Genomic DNA, 17655 nt, shown 5'->3' with positions numbered 1-17655 from the left:
GATCTCCACTATCACAACCGGGTTTTCTACGTTCACCCGAACAACGTTTACACCTCACAATACAATCACTATGTAATCACACCTCACACACTAAGTGTTGGTCCTAGCCCGTGTCCTCCTCCTCAAGTGCTCGGTTACAACCTCTCCCTAGGCACGTCAACCGACGCCACTCCTCTTGGATTCGACCCCGTCTCTCACCACACACTACTCTCGGTGTACAAGTGTATTACAAGTGAATCCTCACAATTAGGCACAATATGATAAATGATTGTTCTCACCCACAACCCCAAATTATACTATGAATGTAAATACAATAAGCTCAATAGGTTGTGTGTGAACAAAGAGATAAAACAATATAAACTCAATATGAAATCTAGCTTATGAAATTAAGAACAAACTTATAAAATGCTAGAATTGAGTTTAAGAAAACTTCTCTATAGATGACAAGAGAGAGGGAGAAGAATGAATGCTCAAACACCAAGGATGATCTCCACTTGCTCTTGTGAAATTTGCTTCACAAACCAAACTCTTGTAAATGCTTAAAAGCTTTTTAAACAAACACTAAAACCTTAAACAAAACTCTTTAAACTTGTTTTTAAAACTCTCTTGGATGGCTTGAAAAGAGATCAGCAATTGGGTATTTATACCCACTCAAGATCTCAACAAAAACCCCAAACCAAATGACAAAATAGCCCAGCAAACAGCTCAGGAAATAGCCGTTGAAAAAAGCAACGGTCATATAGTCGGTCGACCGGAAATTGTTCTGGACCATCGTCGGTCGACCGGTGCGGTCGACCGATGGAGCTTTCGGTCGACCGGACCGGTCGACCGACCAACTCTCTGTCGCATGGTGAGAAAAGAACAAATGATCGGTCGACCGGTACGGTCGACCGGAAACTGATATTCCAGGTTCTGAAAACTGTTTATCTGATTTTAAAACACTGTTTAAAAATATCAAATAAATTCCAAAAAATGTAAAACTTTGGAAAATGATTGTAGACGTGATAATAAACATGGTACAATGACTGGTTATCAGAAAGGACTTCCCAAATGAAAAATATCATCATTTTACAAACTAGTCCAAAACATGAAAATATGAGATACTTGAATTTTGATGTTTTGACATAAACCAACTTTTAAAACTTTGTGAAATATTTTTATAGACTTAGTAAAACATGTATAAACTGATATTGAAGTTTATAAACTAAGAATACAATATTTTCACAAAATTGCATATTCTATGCAATGTTTTCAAAAACACAATAGTAAATATGAAATATGTGATTTCATATTATAAACATGAAAACTCAAAAACTATGTATGTATATATATAACTATATATATGCATAGAAACCAAAACTTATGTATATATATATAACTATATATATATACGAAGAAACCAATAAATGTGTGTGTATAGATATTGAGCTTAACGTACTTAACACACATAATATAAAACCTATACTAAAGTTACCCAAGCAATGATCTTGATCTTCAATTAAGCTTGACTTGGTACACGTGCGGATGAAGCTTGAACTTGGATCTTGAACTTTGAATAGCAAGGCTTCACCGACATTCCGCCAACCTCCTTTGGATATGATCGTTGAAGCTCTATTCCATCCATCCTCCAACTACGTTGTTTGTCTACAAAACATAGGAATGCACGAACACTAGACAAACAACATTAGTAGTAAATTGTTTGTAAATCATCATCAAAACAAGAAGGCCAACAGAATCCTAGAAACTTACCGCTAGATATTCCAAGAAAAAGACTTAGTAGGGTTCATCTTTAACTGGTGAGTGCGTATGAGATTGAACATCGTCCTCAAATATTTGATATGATCGTCTTTATTATGACTTTTCATGACTAGATCATCAACATAGCATTCGATGGTTTTCCGGAGGTGTTCCTAGAAAATCTTTAACATCGCTTGCTGATAGGTTGTGCCTGTGTTCTTCAATCCAAAAGGCATAACTGTGTAGCAGAAGACCCCAAGAGGAATTCTGAATGTGGTGTGTTTTTCATCATCCGGGTACATATTTATTTGATTGTAACCCGAAAATCTGTCCATAAAGGACATTCTCTCAAATTTGCACGTGTTATCGATAATAACATCCGTGATTGAAAGAGGAAAATCGTCCTTTGGGCAAGCGGTGTTCAAGTCTCTGAAGTCGATACAAATCCTGATTTTCCCGTTCTTTTTAAGGACCGGTATGATATTCGCCAGCCAATCGAGATGTTGCTCTTCTCTAATAAAACCAGAGTCAATCAATTTCTTAACTTCTTCCTCAATTGCCTCCATAATCTGTGGACAAAATCGTCTCTATGCCTGTTTGACGGGTTTGGCATCCGATTTGATGTTAAGGCGGTGCATCGCTACATTTGGATCAAGTCCTGGCATATCCTCGTAGTTCCAAACGAAGACATCTATGTACTCCCTAATGAGGGTAATCAATTCCTCCTTCTCGTCTGGTGGAAGACTATCACTGACGAATATGGGTTTCGGATTCTCTTTGTTTCCATGTTTACCTGAACTACTTTGTCTTCGGTGGTTGGTTCCCTTTGCTCGAAACGATCCCCATACTGAATATTCAGGTGATGAATCCATGGGTCTTCCCAGGTTGGTAATTGATCGTCTTCCTCAATCGTGTCAGGATCGACCTTGGCCATATTCGACATCAAGCTTTTGAATATTTTTCCAAGGCTAACATTGAAATCCCAATCAGAAGAGTCGGATGAGTATCCTTCCTTATTTGGTAATTAATCGAGGACCTTCCAGCAACATTCTTCATCGGATGAAGAAGCATACCCTAGGCCCCTCTTATAGCCATAATAATTATCGGGTTTTCCTTTCGGTACATAGGCCGGACGAGGTGGGACTCGTGGGCCTCGACCAAAACAGAAACCTTCTTCAAGCATGAAATTATATCCCAATTTCTTCATTAAATCACATGATTGTTGACTATACTTGGAGAGATGAGGTCGGGGTTTCTCTTCATCGCTATTTTCCTTCAAAAATGGATTTGACGATGGGAACGTTTTCCCTTTGCTGAAAATTAAATCCTTTCCACACCCTGCCTTGGCAAGAATGACGAGGGTTGTTCCAAATGAGCCTTGGACATGATTTGATGTTAAGCAGGACGACCGAAGCGGCATGTGTATGTCAGGGTTCTCATATAATCCCTTCATTACATCATCCAAACATGAAGAGTACTCTAAGTCATCCTTTATTACTTCTTTGGCAAGTTGTCAATTATAACTATCGTTTGACGATTCACAATCGTCAAGACTGATTACAAAGGGTACAATATCATTCAGTATAAAACCACCATTGTAATCAAGCCTAGCTTCGGTATTGGCTTCCTCTCCGCTATCTGTGCCTTAGGCCGATGATTCAGTGTCAGATTCAGCACCATACAGAAGGGAGTCAGTAAAATAGTTTTCTAACCCCTTAAACAGTTGCTTATCCGTGACCGCCGTCCTTACCTTATTATTAGTGTCTACATATTTTAGACATTGATGAAGAGTGGAGGGGACTATAAGATTACTATGGATCCAGGGTCGACCCAATAATAAATTATAGGAGGTTTCAGCATCGATCACGTAGCATGTGACTTCGGATTTTAAATCTCCATGTTAGCATTTTATCTGGATTTTGCCCAATGGTCTGGACCCGCTGGTATTGAATCAGTAGATGACGATGCCTGTCAAAGATAACCTGCTTATAGGGATCCTAAGATTGTACATCAGTGAGATTGGCATGATGCTGACAGCGAAACCCGGATCGACTTGGATCCAGATGACAATGCTAGAGCCTATGTATCCGGTGAAGTACAAAGGCCTATCGTGTTTTGAGTTTCTAACTTGCATGTCGCCTTTGGTGAATGTTATGCAAGGGAACTGCTTGGCCGTCAAATCGCAGTATTGAATTAGTGATTCCAAATCTTTGGGAACCGGTTTGATTTGAGTGAGGAAAACGTCGGCATCAGCCAGGGGTTCTTACAAGGCTTCACTCATATCTTTAGAGAGGCGTAACAATTCATATAGGGTTATTCTCGCTGGGATGTTGGCTAGCTGAATCATAACATCGAAGCGGTATAGTGTGCTTGAACTCCCCAGTTTATCTTTCCCAATCAGATGATTGAATCGAGCCTGCTTCGGGTTTTGAACCTCCTGGTGTTGGGGTTCTTTTCGTTTCTGCTTATTAGCTGGTTGTTGCTGGGATTTCCCTATAGGTGCAGGGGGGTTGTAGTCACCCCCAGCTCATTCAACGTTTTAGCGTTTGGGTCGGAGACTTTAGGATACTTGTAGTGGTACTCGTTCCCACCCCTAGTAGCAAAAACTTATTGTTCGTCCTCAGAAAGTGATAAAGTAGGGATAGCGTCGTCATCTTTTTTAGGAATTGTTGTAGCGGGACAACAGGATTTTCCCCTACTTTTGGACTTCTTCTTAGATGAGAAACTTGCCTATTGCTCATCATTGAGCAAATCTGGATGGACCCAAAGGATTCCGCCATTAGGAGTCGTGTGCTGCACAAGTCCATTCTGGCGTTGTCCATGAGGGTCATCGTTAATAGTTTTCACCTTTACTTTTGGCACAGGCTCTGGTTGGAACCATGACATAGGAACCGAGCCAAAGCTGATAGAAACTGCATTCACGCCCACCTTCTTTTCTTTGGGCTGCTTTAGAGTGATAATACCCACATTAATTAGGGCTTGAATTTTATCTTTGAGGGAATAGCACGTTTTTGTGGGATGGTGGACTGTCCTGTGGAATGTACAGTATTACTGATCCGAAGTCTTGTTAGCCCTCTCATGATCAGTGATTGAGGGTAGCTTAATTTTATCATTCTCCAATAAGTATTTGAAGATACCAGGAATCTCACCTTCCTTGAAAGAATATTCTTTGGGGAACTTTGGCTCAGTAGTCTTTTGTTGTCTTGGAGGTCGTTGTTACCATTGAGGTATTTGCTGCTTTAGCGTTTGTTGTTGCGGCTACTGTTGAGGTTGCAATTGGAATGTCTAATTTTCTTCTGCTGCATTTGACTACGCCTCACCTTTACCACGAGGGGTGAAGTTCTATTTTGGGATATTATTGGCCGGCTAACCCCTTTCAGCTTTCTTCCTCTTAAGGAAGCGTTCAGCTTGCTCCCCTCGTACCTTCAACTCTTTCCATGTTTTGGATGGTGTCATGCTCATAATTTCTAATACATCCAAGGAAAGGTTGTTATGGCACGTTTGGAGAATAAACTCTTCCGTGGTCGGATCTCGACAGTTCATCATCTTATTCCGAAAACGCTTAACGAAGTTCTCAACTAGTTCTTCATCTTTCTGCTTCTTATCAAAGAGTGTTCCAATTGACACTTCAGTGTCATCATCGAAGAAGTTGGTAAGAAACATAGTCTCTATATCATCCCAGCTATTGATACTTTCTGGCTTGAGTCGGTGGTACCAATCAAAGGTAGCTGCGCGAAGAGTTCCCACAAATGATCGTACTATCAGAGGTTCATTGCTTGAAATGACCCCTAGGTGAGACTTGAAATAAATAAAATGTTGGGTAGGTGAAACTCTTCCGTTGAATGGCATGAAGTTAATCAGGTTAAACTTTGTCAGGTATGGAATTGATTCCCATTCCTTTGGATAAGGACGCAGAATACCGGTCTTCTTTACCTCTTGAGTAGACATTGATCTTGGTTTCGAGGCCTTTCATCTTAAGTCCTTCACTCGCATCTTTCTTTGAGTGATCCTAGGGGGAAATGACATAGTCCTCTTTTGCATTGTTATTACCCGAGGGACCACCCCCAGTATTATTGTCAACAATAAGGGTATCGATGTTTATATTCTCATCTACTTCTTGATCACTATCAACTTGGTTAGGATTATTACGTCGGCTGGACTCTCCTTGCTGATTTGTCAGCGTCGTAATTTGTTGACTGTACATATCTCTCATCTCCTGCATAGCCATCTCCATTTCAAATTTGAAGTTCTCTTTTTGCTTGGCTAGAGCATCCTTTAAAATTTTAGTCATTTGTTCTGTGCTGATCATAAATGACTTATAGGATTGTCCCATGCTAGATGTCGTATCATCAGAAGCCAACGCAGAACAAGCATCTGAAGTTTCGTCTTCTGAGGACTGTGACCTCCTGGGTCTAGGTCTGACAGTTCCAGACTGCAGCCAAGTCATGCGTTGTGATATTTCTATAAATAGTTTAGGATTGAAGCGTTGTGTCGCCTTCTCTTTACCAGTCATGTTGGCGGACACTACTGGAAATTCATTATCTTGAACAAACGTCCTTCTTTTACGGAAACGTCTTGACTTGGGCCCTGACGTTTTGGTAGAAAGTCTTTCAAATATTAAGACCCTTTATGGAGTGGTTTCGGGGCAGTTACATTCTAATAATACTGCATTGATGAGCTTGGTACATGGACAGTGGGAATTCGTTTCCCGTGTATTTCTCGTTTGAGATTTGTGTGTACCCCCCGCCTGATAGTACAACTTATCAATGTGATCATCGAAGCAACCTATCGTGTGCGGGTATGATTTTCTCAATTTAACATGGTCGTCTTCTGACGAATACGCTTCTTTTTGACGATATAACATTTCATTGGCATTCTCAAGAGTCACTCATTCAGAACCACGTCTTTGTGAGCGTGAGGCTCTAGCGGGCTCTTGGACTTCAACTTGCAATCCAATGTGAGCGGTTACAGGTACTTTCTTGACATGAGAGGCCTTTGACTTGTTAGGAAGACCCGTACAACCCCCAGTCTGACAAGTAGTTTGGGATTCACTTGTCGGACCCAAACGTTCTTTAATTAGAGTTTTGCCTCGGTCTTTGTACAAATGACCGAGATGATCTGTAATCTTCATTTTGAATCTGGATAAGTCCACGCTATCATGAAGCTTCAAGGGAGGCATGGAACTTGTTGTAATGGGAACAAGGGTCATTGGAGGCTCAAAAAGGACTGCAAGAGGCGAAATAGGAGCAAGACAGGGCTCGGTGGCTCGGAGGTGGCGCGAGTCACCATTTGCGCGAGTCACCATTTGGTGACTCAGCCATGGTTGAGCCAGTAGGTGGTGACTTGGCCTTGGCCGAGCCAGCAGGTGATGACTCGGCCCTGGCCGAGTCAGTACATGGTAAATTCTTTTTTTTACTATTTAGGGTGTTTTTTTTCCCCTTTTTCCTCCATACTTTGCGTAGTTTTGGTGGTTTTTGGACCACATCTTCTTTTTGTAGTTTCTTGGCTTCCTACATAAGGATTCTTGCATGCGCGAGCAATGCGCGGTGTTTCTGCATGCGTTCCCGAAGGGTTGAACCGGTCCTTTTGACGCGGACCCACTCATCCGTTGCTGATCTGAAGGAAAAGGTACTCGCTTGTGTTTGTGGAAAATTTGTAGTAAAAAGATAGTGAAAGAAAATTGACTTGTATTCTCTCAAAATCGATTACAATTTGGATTTCCTGATTACAAAAGAGAGGAGAATGAATTTGATTCTCCCCTTTGTTTAATTCTGGGTTCTTTACGGTAGCGATGGAGTGCCTCCCTCGAATGCTCGCGTCGAGTTTGCTCTCCGTTGACGATCTGACGTTTTGCTTCACTAGAACGATGTCTTCTCCTCACGATTCGATGTTGTGGAGAACTTGTGTGGCAAGTTTGAGAACTCTGAACGAGTTTAGAATAACTCTGTGAAAGAGTTGATTTGAACCGAAGATCGGTTAATAAGCCAAGGCTAGAAGAAAGCTCCGGTGGTCGATCGTTGCTGAGGATGAACGTCGATCTCTCCCTAACTGCCAAGCTAAAAGATCTCCTCTTCGCTGCTGAAAAGAGGATCAATCCGAGCCAAGAAACTCCAACCTCGTTGTCAAGTCCCAGATCCCCAAAATGCCAGCCTGAACTCAATCGAGTTTACCCATATTTATAGGGAATTAAGGGGTGTAACCGTCCCCTTAATCCGCTCCTAAGTGGGGCAAAAATCCCTCAAATCGTGGAGGGAAAACGGTTCCTGCAACCGTTCAGCTCGTGTTTGAACGAGTCAAACACCCACGTCGGCATTCAGGACCCTAACTCCGCGTTTTAGAATGGAGACGCGGAGTTGGATACCCGCTGGGCATTGAAAAATGCGAGTCCGACCCTAGCGTTTTAATGTTGTAACGCGGGTCCAACTCTAGCGTTTTGATGTTGTAACGCGGGTCCGACTCCAGCGTTTTGATGTTGTAACGTGGGTTCGACCCTCGTGTTTTGATGTTGTGACGCGGGTCTGACTCCCGTGTTTTACTGTTAACACACGGGGAGGACCTCCGTGTTTTGGTGTTGATACACGGGGAGGACCTCCGCGTTTTGGTCTTAGAGCGCGGTGATGAGTTCCGCGTCTTTCTTTGGAGAGATTATCAACAAGTAATCTCTTTTGTCATATCATTGCAAAGATCATTGTCTTGTAATCTTCGTCTTGGCTCCTTGAGAATATGAGAGTCATCAGATTATAACTCCTGATGTTGATTGTGAATGCTGTTGAACTAGAGCTTTCATCGGTTGTCGTGAAGGTCGTCAGATTGTAACCTTCAGCGATCTACGTGAAAGTCTTCAAATTGTAGCCTTCTGGAAGTCGTCAGATTGTAACTTCCATCATCGGTGTTTGATGAGGGATAAGCTATCTATTATGATTTTTAGATAGCCTACAGAACCCCCTCCAAAGTTTTCGAAAGTTTGCGGTTGACTGGGATGAATTTTCTGAATACTTTGGATCTCAACTCTGATCCTGGAGCTTTTGATTCCTTGTTGTAAAGGAGTCGTTCTCTACACTCGCTTCGAATTTATCTTGGTTGAAGGGATTTGCCATGTAGGACCTGTGTAAAGGTATGCGCCATAATCCTGCTTCTGGAATGTTGGGGTGTATCCCTACGTTTTGAACTTGAGACGCGGGTCTCACCCTTGCATGTTGAATTTGGAACATGGGTGTGACCTTGGCGTTCGGTTTTTGCATCGCGGGTCTAACCTCAGCGTCTGACCTCCGCGTTTGGTTTTTGCATCGCGGGTCTGACCTAAGCGTTTTGTTTTTGCATCGCGGGTCTGACCTTAGTGTTTTAACTTAAGACATGGAAGTGGCTTCCGTGCATTTTTGACTAAGTCTTTGAGACTTGTCTTTAGCTCATCTGTTTTAAGTCTCGGCTCACATCCATTAAGCTGATGGACCTGTAAACGTGCATAGGATTTTTGGCAAACCCTCAGCCATCAACGGATTTGATAAGCCTTTACCGACTACCGTTTGAGTCGGGCTAGCATGTGAATTATTTGAATCTATTTCACATGTAACGTTGTGCTAAGAGAATGAACCCTCTTAGACTTGATGCTATGATTTTGAATACATAGACTTTGTCATTTTTATGAAAAAAGACTAACCGTCAACGCGTGTTAGGCGTTGACTTTGCTATTATTGCGGGAATAGGCTACCCGGCAGCATGTGTTAGATGCAGACTTATCTCTGTTTAGGGGTTGAGATAAATTCCCCCATGCATGAATCCTGGTGTCTTTTTCACGGCGAAAGATTAACCGGCAACGCGTGTTAGGCGTAGACTTATCTCTAATTAGGGATCGAGATAAAGTCCCCCATGCGTGAAGGCATGGATTTTTGATGCTGTTTCTTCCTGTATGGCTTGAAACACCAAAAGAAAGTTAGAAGTGCCAGAGGTATAGTATTAACTTGGCATGAATTTTCACTTAAAGTGAAATTCAAAAATTTTCTTTATTATCACTAGGATAATTCCAGAAAATCTTTAATCCACTGGGGATTTTATAATGAAAACTTGCTATTCTTGTTGCAAAAAGGATTAACAAGTTCATTGGGGGGTAGACTGTTAGAGGTGTGATGTTAACCTAACAGTATTTTATGGACCTATCGTTCTATTAAAGAGAGTAGATAAGTTGGTTTGGTTGTCAGAGGTGTGATGTTAACTTGACTGGAATTTATGGACTTATCGCTCTATTGAAGAGAGTTGATAAGTTGATTTTGTCAGAGGTTTAGTGTTAACATCACAGGAATGTGTTAGGATTGGAGCGACTTTGTGGACTTATCATCCTATTGACGAGGATTGATAAATGGGTTGTCAGAGGTTTAGTGTTAACGTGACGAGAGTTTGTGTTGCGATTGGAGCAACTTTGTGGACTTATCATCCTATTGACGAGGATTGATAAGTGGATTGTTGTCAGAGGTCTTTGATATTAACGTGACAAGAGAATGTTACGATCGGAGCAACTTTGTGGACTTATCATCCTATTGAAGAGGATTGATAAGTGGGTTTTGTCAGAGGTTTAGTGTTAACGTGACATGATTTGTGTTGCGATTGGAGCAACTTTGTGGACTTATCATCCTATTGACGAGGATTGATAAGTTGATTTGTCAGAGGTTTGGTGTTAACGTGACAAGAGAATTTGTGGGCCTATCACTCTATTGAAGAGAGTCAATAAGTTGATATTATCAGAGGTGTAATATTAACGTGACAGGATTTTGTGTTGCGATTGGAGTAACTTTGTGGACTTATCATCCTATTGAAGAGGATTGATAAGTTGATTTGTCAGAGGTTTGGTGTTAACGTGACAAGAGAATTTGTGGGCCTATCGCTCTATTGAAGAGAGTCGATAAGTTGATTTGGTCGTCAGAGGTGTGATGTTAACACTTTGTGGACTTATCATCCTATTGAAGAGGATTGATAAGTTGATTTTGTCAGAGGTTTAGTGTTAACGTGACAGGAATGTGTTCTTGTGACTTGCACAAGATTTTAGGAATTAGCGTCTCGCTGGGGAAACTTGCTAAATGAGTTTATCATCAAAAGCGATAAATTTTGATGCTTGTGATTTGAACAAGATTTTGAAGACTTAGCGTCTTACTGGGGAAGATTACGATTTGAGCAATTTTGAGGACTTATAATCCTATTGTCAAGGATTGATAAATTGATTATTGTCAGAGGTATATTGTTAACGTGACAAATTGGGAGTGATGCAAGTTGAATGCATACTCTGTGGGGGTGATGATCATCAAAAGTGTAATGTTAACTCGACGATGTGAAAGATTCGTTACTCTTAATCCAATGTATTCCAAGTAACCAACCCCCAGTCTTGATTAAGACTTAGCATGGGAATAAAAAAGAGGTAGACAAGGCACATCACCTAGTGGGGCACTACCCATGAAGTCGGAATAGAGTCACATCACCTGGTAGGCCATTATCTGATGAGTTTGACTATCAGAGGTAACTGTTAACGTGATAGTTGTGGACTTGCCATCCTATTGAAGCGGATTAGCAGATTGATGGACTATCAGAGGTGATAGATTTATGGACATGTCACCCTATTGAGGAGGATTGGCTGATTGATAGACTATCAGAGGTAACTATTAACGTGATAGATTTATGGACCTATCATCCTATTAAGGAGGATTGACAAGTTGAGGGACTATCAGAGGTAGATGTTAACATAATAGTTTTGTGGACCTGCCCTCCTATTGAAGTGGATTGGCAGATTGATGGACTATCAGAGGTAAATGTTAACGTGATAGTTTTGTGGACCTACCATCCTATTGAAGAGGATTGCTTGATTGATGGACTATCAGAGGTAACTGTTAACGTGATAGATTTATAGACCTATCATCCTATTGAAGAGGATTGGCAAATTGATGGACTATCAGAGGTAACTATTAACGTGATAGTTTTGGTAGATTTTGTGGTTGACAGAGGTATTCTATTAAACATAACAGCTCAGAAACTTTATTACTCATAATCCAATGAACTACAAATAAACCAATCCCCAGTCTTGAACAAGTGCAGGGGGAAAAAGGAGTAGGCCACTATCTAATGAGTTTGACTATCAGAGGTAATTGTTAACGTGATAGTTATTGGAGACCCGGCATCCTACTGAAGAGGATTAGCTTTAGTGGTCGTAGTATCTTGCTCAGGAGAAGATTGGGCTTGGTCTGATTGCTCAGGTTGATCGTGCCTACTTTGTTCTTCAGCTTTGATCCTGGCAATAATCTTTTGAGCCTGTTCACCTTGAGAGATTAGTTGTCTCCAAGAACGACATTCTGCAACTCCGATTCGGGCTAGGAGGTCGGTCTGCAAGTTGTGTCGACAGGTCTCTACTAAAGTAGACTGTGTCATACCTGACGAACACCGGAGATCCATGGTTTGAAACCTTTTGACGAAGGCTTTGATGGATTCCCTCTTCTTCTGCTTAGTGGCGAGAAGGGTATGGATGGAGACTTCTGTATCCTCTTCAAAAAATCTTGACAGGAAGAGTCTCTCTAAATCTGCCCACGTTTGGATACATCCGGCAGGTAGTTTCCTGAACCATTCAAAGGCAACTCCCTTAAGGGTGCCAATGAACAATCGAGCCAGTATGGCATCGTTTGATATTACATTCCCAGTCTGTGACTTGAAATGATAAATATGTTGGTTCGGTGATCCCGTACCGTCAAAAGTCTGTAGCGTCGCGGCTTCAAATTTTGGAGAATAAGGGGCTGCATCCCATTCGGCAGGATAGAGCCTGACAACTCCCTCATCTTGGAACTCTCTTCTATTAGCAATGGCATTGAGGCAGGCTTCCAATTCTTCCATTTTGGTAGATTGGAGATTTTGCTCGTTCTCCATTTCTCTTCCTTCATCAGAGGAAGATTCCAGGTTGTGGGCTTCTTGGTCGGAAGTCGCATCATCAACCACTTTTCCCTTCCCTTTGCTTGTGTGAGGTCGGGATGAAGACGCTTTTCCTCTCCGGGAAGATTGTTGCCTAAGTGGCGAATCTGTCTTCTGAGATTTGGTCTTGTCTGCGACGATTTGAGTCAACAGGGCCAGGAGTTCATCGAGGGTCTTCTGCTGTGATTTGAGCATCTGCGACGATTTGAGTCAACAGGGCCAGGAGTTCATCGAGGGTCTTCTGCTGTGATTTGAGCATGGCCTACTGCTCATCAATCCTCTTTGAAAGATCTTCAGAATGTTCTGCCATGTGGGTGAAGCTCTCATGCCCAACGAAAGAGCTTGATGATTGGGACTCCGCAATGGCTGAGTGTTCATCATTGAAATTGGTTCCCCTGGCTAACCTCTGATAGTTGACAGGAGGAATGGCTCCTGTTCGCGTCCGAGTGTGTCAGTAAACTCCTTCAAACTCGTTAGCGATTTCTCCGACGGTCGGCGAATGACTTGTCTCAGAGTCATCGGAACTAGGACCTGAGGCTTTCCCTCTGCCGATCACATTGATAGTGACCTCAGGATATTCGATCTCTGGAGACTTCTTCCTGTGCGAACGTCGTCGTTGGTTAGACAAAGCAACGTCTGTTAATTGGTCGAACACCAATGGTTTGGCCGCATATGAGCAGCATTGATATCCCGAGAGGACCATAGGAATCAGCCGTTCACATTGGAATGAACGAATGACTTGCTGCATCGGTCTTTCTCTCGATATGAACTCTCTCAAATCTGTTATAAAGATTCGAGGAGAATTACTCACTGATCGTGAGGTTTGAACTGGACTGGCTCTTGGTGAATATGGATCTGATTGAGATGCCTTGAATCCATAAACTTCTTATGTCCGCCCCTTAATCTAGTCACGCTACGCAGAGTATTCGGGTGTCTTGCTGACCGGTCAGAGAGCCGGAGGTCCAGGGGGCGGCGCGCCCCTGGCCAGGGGGTCTGGGGGGTGGAATACCCCCCGGTGGGGTTCGAGGCAGCGCCTCAAAGCTCCACGGTATACACCAACTTCTGTATTGGATTTGGAACTTGGAACGCGAAGGTCGCATTTGGCACCTGAGACGCGAAGGTCATATTTGGCACTTGAAACGCGAAGGTCGCGTTTTGGTTTGGCGACATGAGGGTCGCGTTCTTCATTGTCGACGCGAGGGTCGTATTTTGACTGGGAAATGCGAAGTTGAAGTTTGTGTTCAACGAAGCCTTGAGGTCCGCGTTTTGGCTGTAAAACGCGCCATTGAGGGCCACGTTCAGTTTGGTTCTCGCGAAGTTCATGTTTGGTCTCATAAACACGAGGCTTGTATTCTAAAGTGGAAACACGAAGCTCAGGGCCGTGTTTAGGCTCACGAACGCGAAGCTCGCGTTGGTTGGAGGATCGACTTTCAGAGAGGGGACTGTATGAACAGTGCAACCCCCAGGGGAGATAGCCCTTTGATGAGTCGGTCACAATTGGAGCTTTAGTCTTCTTAGAAACTTTGTGGATCTTACGCATAGCCTTGGGGCTAAGGGATCCGGAGGAGATAGCCTCCTCAAACTTGGATTGATCAAACTCTACCACGAGAGTTTCGACGGTTGTTCCAGTGAGATGAACATCGGATTACGCCACCACTTCTTCATCAGAGAAGCTAGTCCCCAGCGGAGTTGCCATCTTTTGTTTGTGGAAAATTTGTAGTAAAAAGTGAAAGAAAATTGACTTGTATTCTCTCAAAATCGATTACAATTTGGATTTCCTGATTACAAAAGAGAGGAGAATGAATTTGATTCTCCCCTTTGTTTAATTTTGGGTTCTTCACGGTAGCGATGGAGTGCCTCCCTCGAATGCTCGCGTCGAGTTTGCTCTTTGTTGACGATCCAACGTTTTGCTTCCCTGGAACGATGTCTTCTCCTCACGATTCGACGTTGTGGAGAACTTGCATGGCAAGTTTGAGAACTCTGAACGAGTTTAGAATAACTCTGTGAAAGAGTTGATTTGAACCAAAGATCGGTTAATAAGCCAAGGCTAGAAGAAAGCTCCGGTGGTCGATCGTTGCTGAGGATGAACGTCGATCTCTCCCTAGCTGCCAAGCCAAAAGATCTCCTCTTCGCTGCTGAAAAGAGGATCAATCCGAGCCAAGAAACTCCAACCTCGCTGTCAAGTCCCAGATCCCCAAAATGCCAGCCTGAACTCAATCGAGTTTACCCATATTTATAGGGAATTAAGGGGTATAACTGCCCCCTTAATCCGCTCCTAAGTGGGGCGGAAATCCCTCAAATCGTGGAAGGAAAACGGTTCCTACAACCGTTCAGCTCGTGTTTGAACGAGTCAAACGCCCACATCGGCGTTCAGGACCCTAACTCCGCGTTTTAGAATGGAGACGCAGAGTTGGGTACCCGTTGGGTATTGAAAAACGCGGGTCCGACCCCAGCGTTTTAATGTTGTAACGTGGGTTCGACTTCAGCGTTTTGATGTTATAACGCGGGTCCGACTCTAGCGTTTTGATATTGTAACGTGGGTTCGACCCTCGCGTTTTGATGTTGTGACGCGGGTCCAACTCCCGCGTTTTACTGTTAACACACGGGGAGGACCTCCGTGTTTTGGTGTTGATACACGGGGAGGACCTCCGCGTTTTGGTCTTAGAGCGCGATGATGAGTTCCGCGTCTTGCTTTGGAGAGATTATCAACAAGTAATCTCTTTTGTCATAAATCTCTTTTGTCATATCGTTGCAAAGATCATTGTCTTGTAATCTTCGTCTTGGCTCCTTGAGAATATGAAAGTCATCAGATTATAACTCCTGATGTTGATTGTGAATGTTGTTGAACTAGAGCTTTCATCGGTTGTCGTGAAGGTCGTCAGATTATAACCTTCAGCGATCTACGTGAAAGTCTTCAAATTGTAGCCTTCTGGAAGTCGTCAGATTATAACTTCCATCATCGGTGTTTGATGGGGGATAAGCTATCTATTATGATTTTTAGACAGCCTACAGCTTGCTGTCATGGTGTTTGGCGCTTCCTAAATCTTAGATCTGCCTCATAATGGATCCCGTCAACTAGCTCCAAAGCCTTGGCGAGTTGGCGTGCAAAGCGTTGGCGTTGTCTTTGACGTGCCCTCTTGGATAGAGTTGGCGCGCTTTCACTAGTAGGCTCCTTGACCAAGGAGGGAATCAGATCTGAAGATCCCGCTTCTTTAGGCATCATAGGAGCATTGGGAGATGCAACTGCAGCAGTGATGGGGCAGAGGTCATCATCTTGGGTCTTCAAATCTGAAGACCATCGAACTTTCCTTGTGGAAGAGATCTTCTTGCTCTTTTGAGGAGAAGATGATCTGGAGGAGGAAGACATATACTATTCGTACTTCTATTGGTCGAACTCGTATTCGACCTCTTCGTCAATCGGGATGAGAATCCTTGGTTGCGACACCACAGCCTTCGCAGAAAGGCCGTCAGCTCCCACTGTGGTCGTCAGTTTGTTTTCGTTAAAAGTTATCGTTTCCATTGTTGTCAAACCTGTTACACCGTTTATCGCTTACAAGTTTGAGTTGATCTTTTTATAAGATCTTCTTACAATGAGAAAAGTAAAGATTACAACTTTATGAAACAAAACGCAACAGTAGTTTATCTCCTGTTGCTTTGTGTGGGATCTTTGCCTGTGTCGGGGACGCGTTAGTCCGTGGACCGTCACGGATTAGATCCAGTTGACAAGTGTAATTATGCTCTTGCTTCATGAAGGAAACAATTGCAACAGTGACAATCACGACCAAGCGAGATTGTGGCTCTTCTCCAGATCAAAATAAAGTTTGATCCGGAGGAAGGAGGGGGAGAGAATCTCAAATCTTTCGAAGGCTTTTTCTTTATGAAAACATTCGCCAAGATCTACCAATTCTCCTCTGAAATTCGTGGTCTACTATTCAATTGGACAGTACCTCGCCCTTAGATTTTAGATCCTCTCAATTGAAGACCCTGGGCTTCTATTTATAGGCTTTTGTCGCCGTATTTTCTGATAAAATCAAGTGTTTTAACATAATCTGTAGTTAATAACTACCCAGGCGCACTTAAGGATATCTTCAGAATAGTTGGAGAGGTCTCGGGACGAAAGAATTCTAATAAAATATCAAAATTCATGTTTTGAGAGGTTTAGGAGGCCAAATATGTCGTGGTTGCTCGGAGCTGTGTGAGTCACCATTTGGTGACTCGCACGGGTGCGAGCCACCATTTGGTGACTCGCACGGGCATGAGCCACCATTTGGTTACTCGCATGCGTGCGAGTCACCATTTGGTGACTCGCATGTGTGCGAGCCTCTTGGCCTGTTGTTGTATCTTTTTGACCCTTTTGGCTATTTGTATCTCCTTCGGTTTATTTATATTCCCCTTTTACTCGTATTTCATCACTTTGTTGACTTATGCATTTTACCGATTTGTTTCATGTGTCTTATCGACGTGAGATAATCTTCTTTAACTCGGATGATGATGCTCATTATGTTCTCTTTGTTTTGAGCTGCGTGTGGGAACTCATAGGTAATTTTTAACGCCTACAGGGTAAAGCTGAAGTTGCATGAACCGGTAATGATGATGAAGAGAATATGTCGGGTCTTCCACTATCTTTCTTTCTAGGGGGGAGATGAGGACTCTCCTTTGGCTCATAGGACTCGCCATGCAGATCAGCCTAAATTGCCAAGAGCTCCTAAAAAGATGAAGGAGAAGGTCATGTTAACCTATCCAATCGGATGACTGTTAGATACCTCGGTGAGGACGAGGAGGAAGAAAAAAATACAATGCCTCTTATAAGAAGAAAGAGACCTCGATCCTTGACTCCTGCTCAAGCTCAAGCTCAAGCTTCTTCAAAAGCCGAATTGCACCCAAAATACCGCAATGAGAGATCCGATACTCTGGGAGAAGCTCATTCATCAAAGAGGATTAAGAAGGTTGTACACCAACAACATACTCCTCTACCAGCCTTAG

Source organism: Asparagus officinalis, chromosome 1 (genome assembly GCF_001876935.1).
Source record: "Asparagus officinalis chromosome 1, Aspof.V1, whole genome shotgun sequence".
Classification (NCBI taxonomy): Eukaryota; Viridiplantae; Streptophyta; class Magnoliopsida; order Asparagales; family Asparagaceae; genus Asparagus; species Asparagus officinalis.
The sequence above is the reverse complement of the archived record's forward strand: the minus strand, read 5'-3'. Positions refer to the sequence as shown.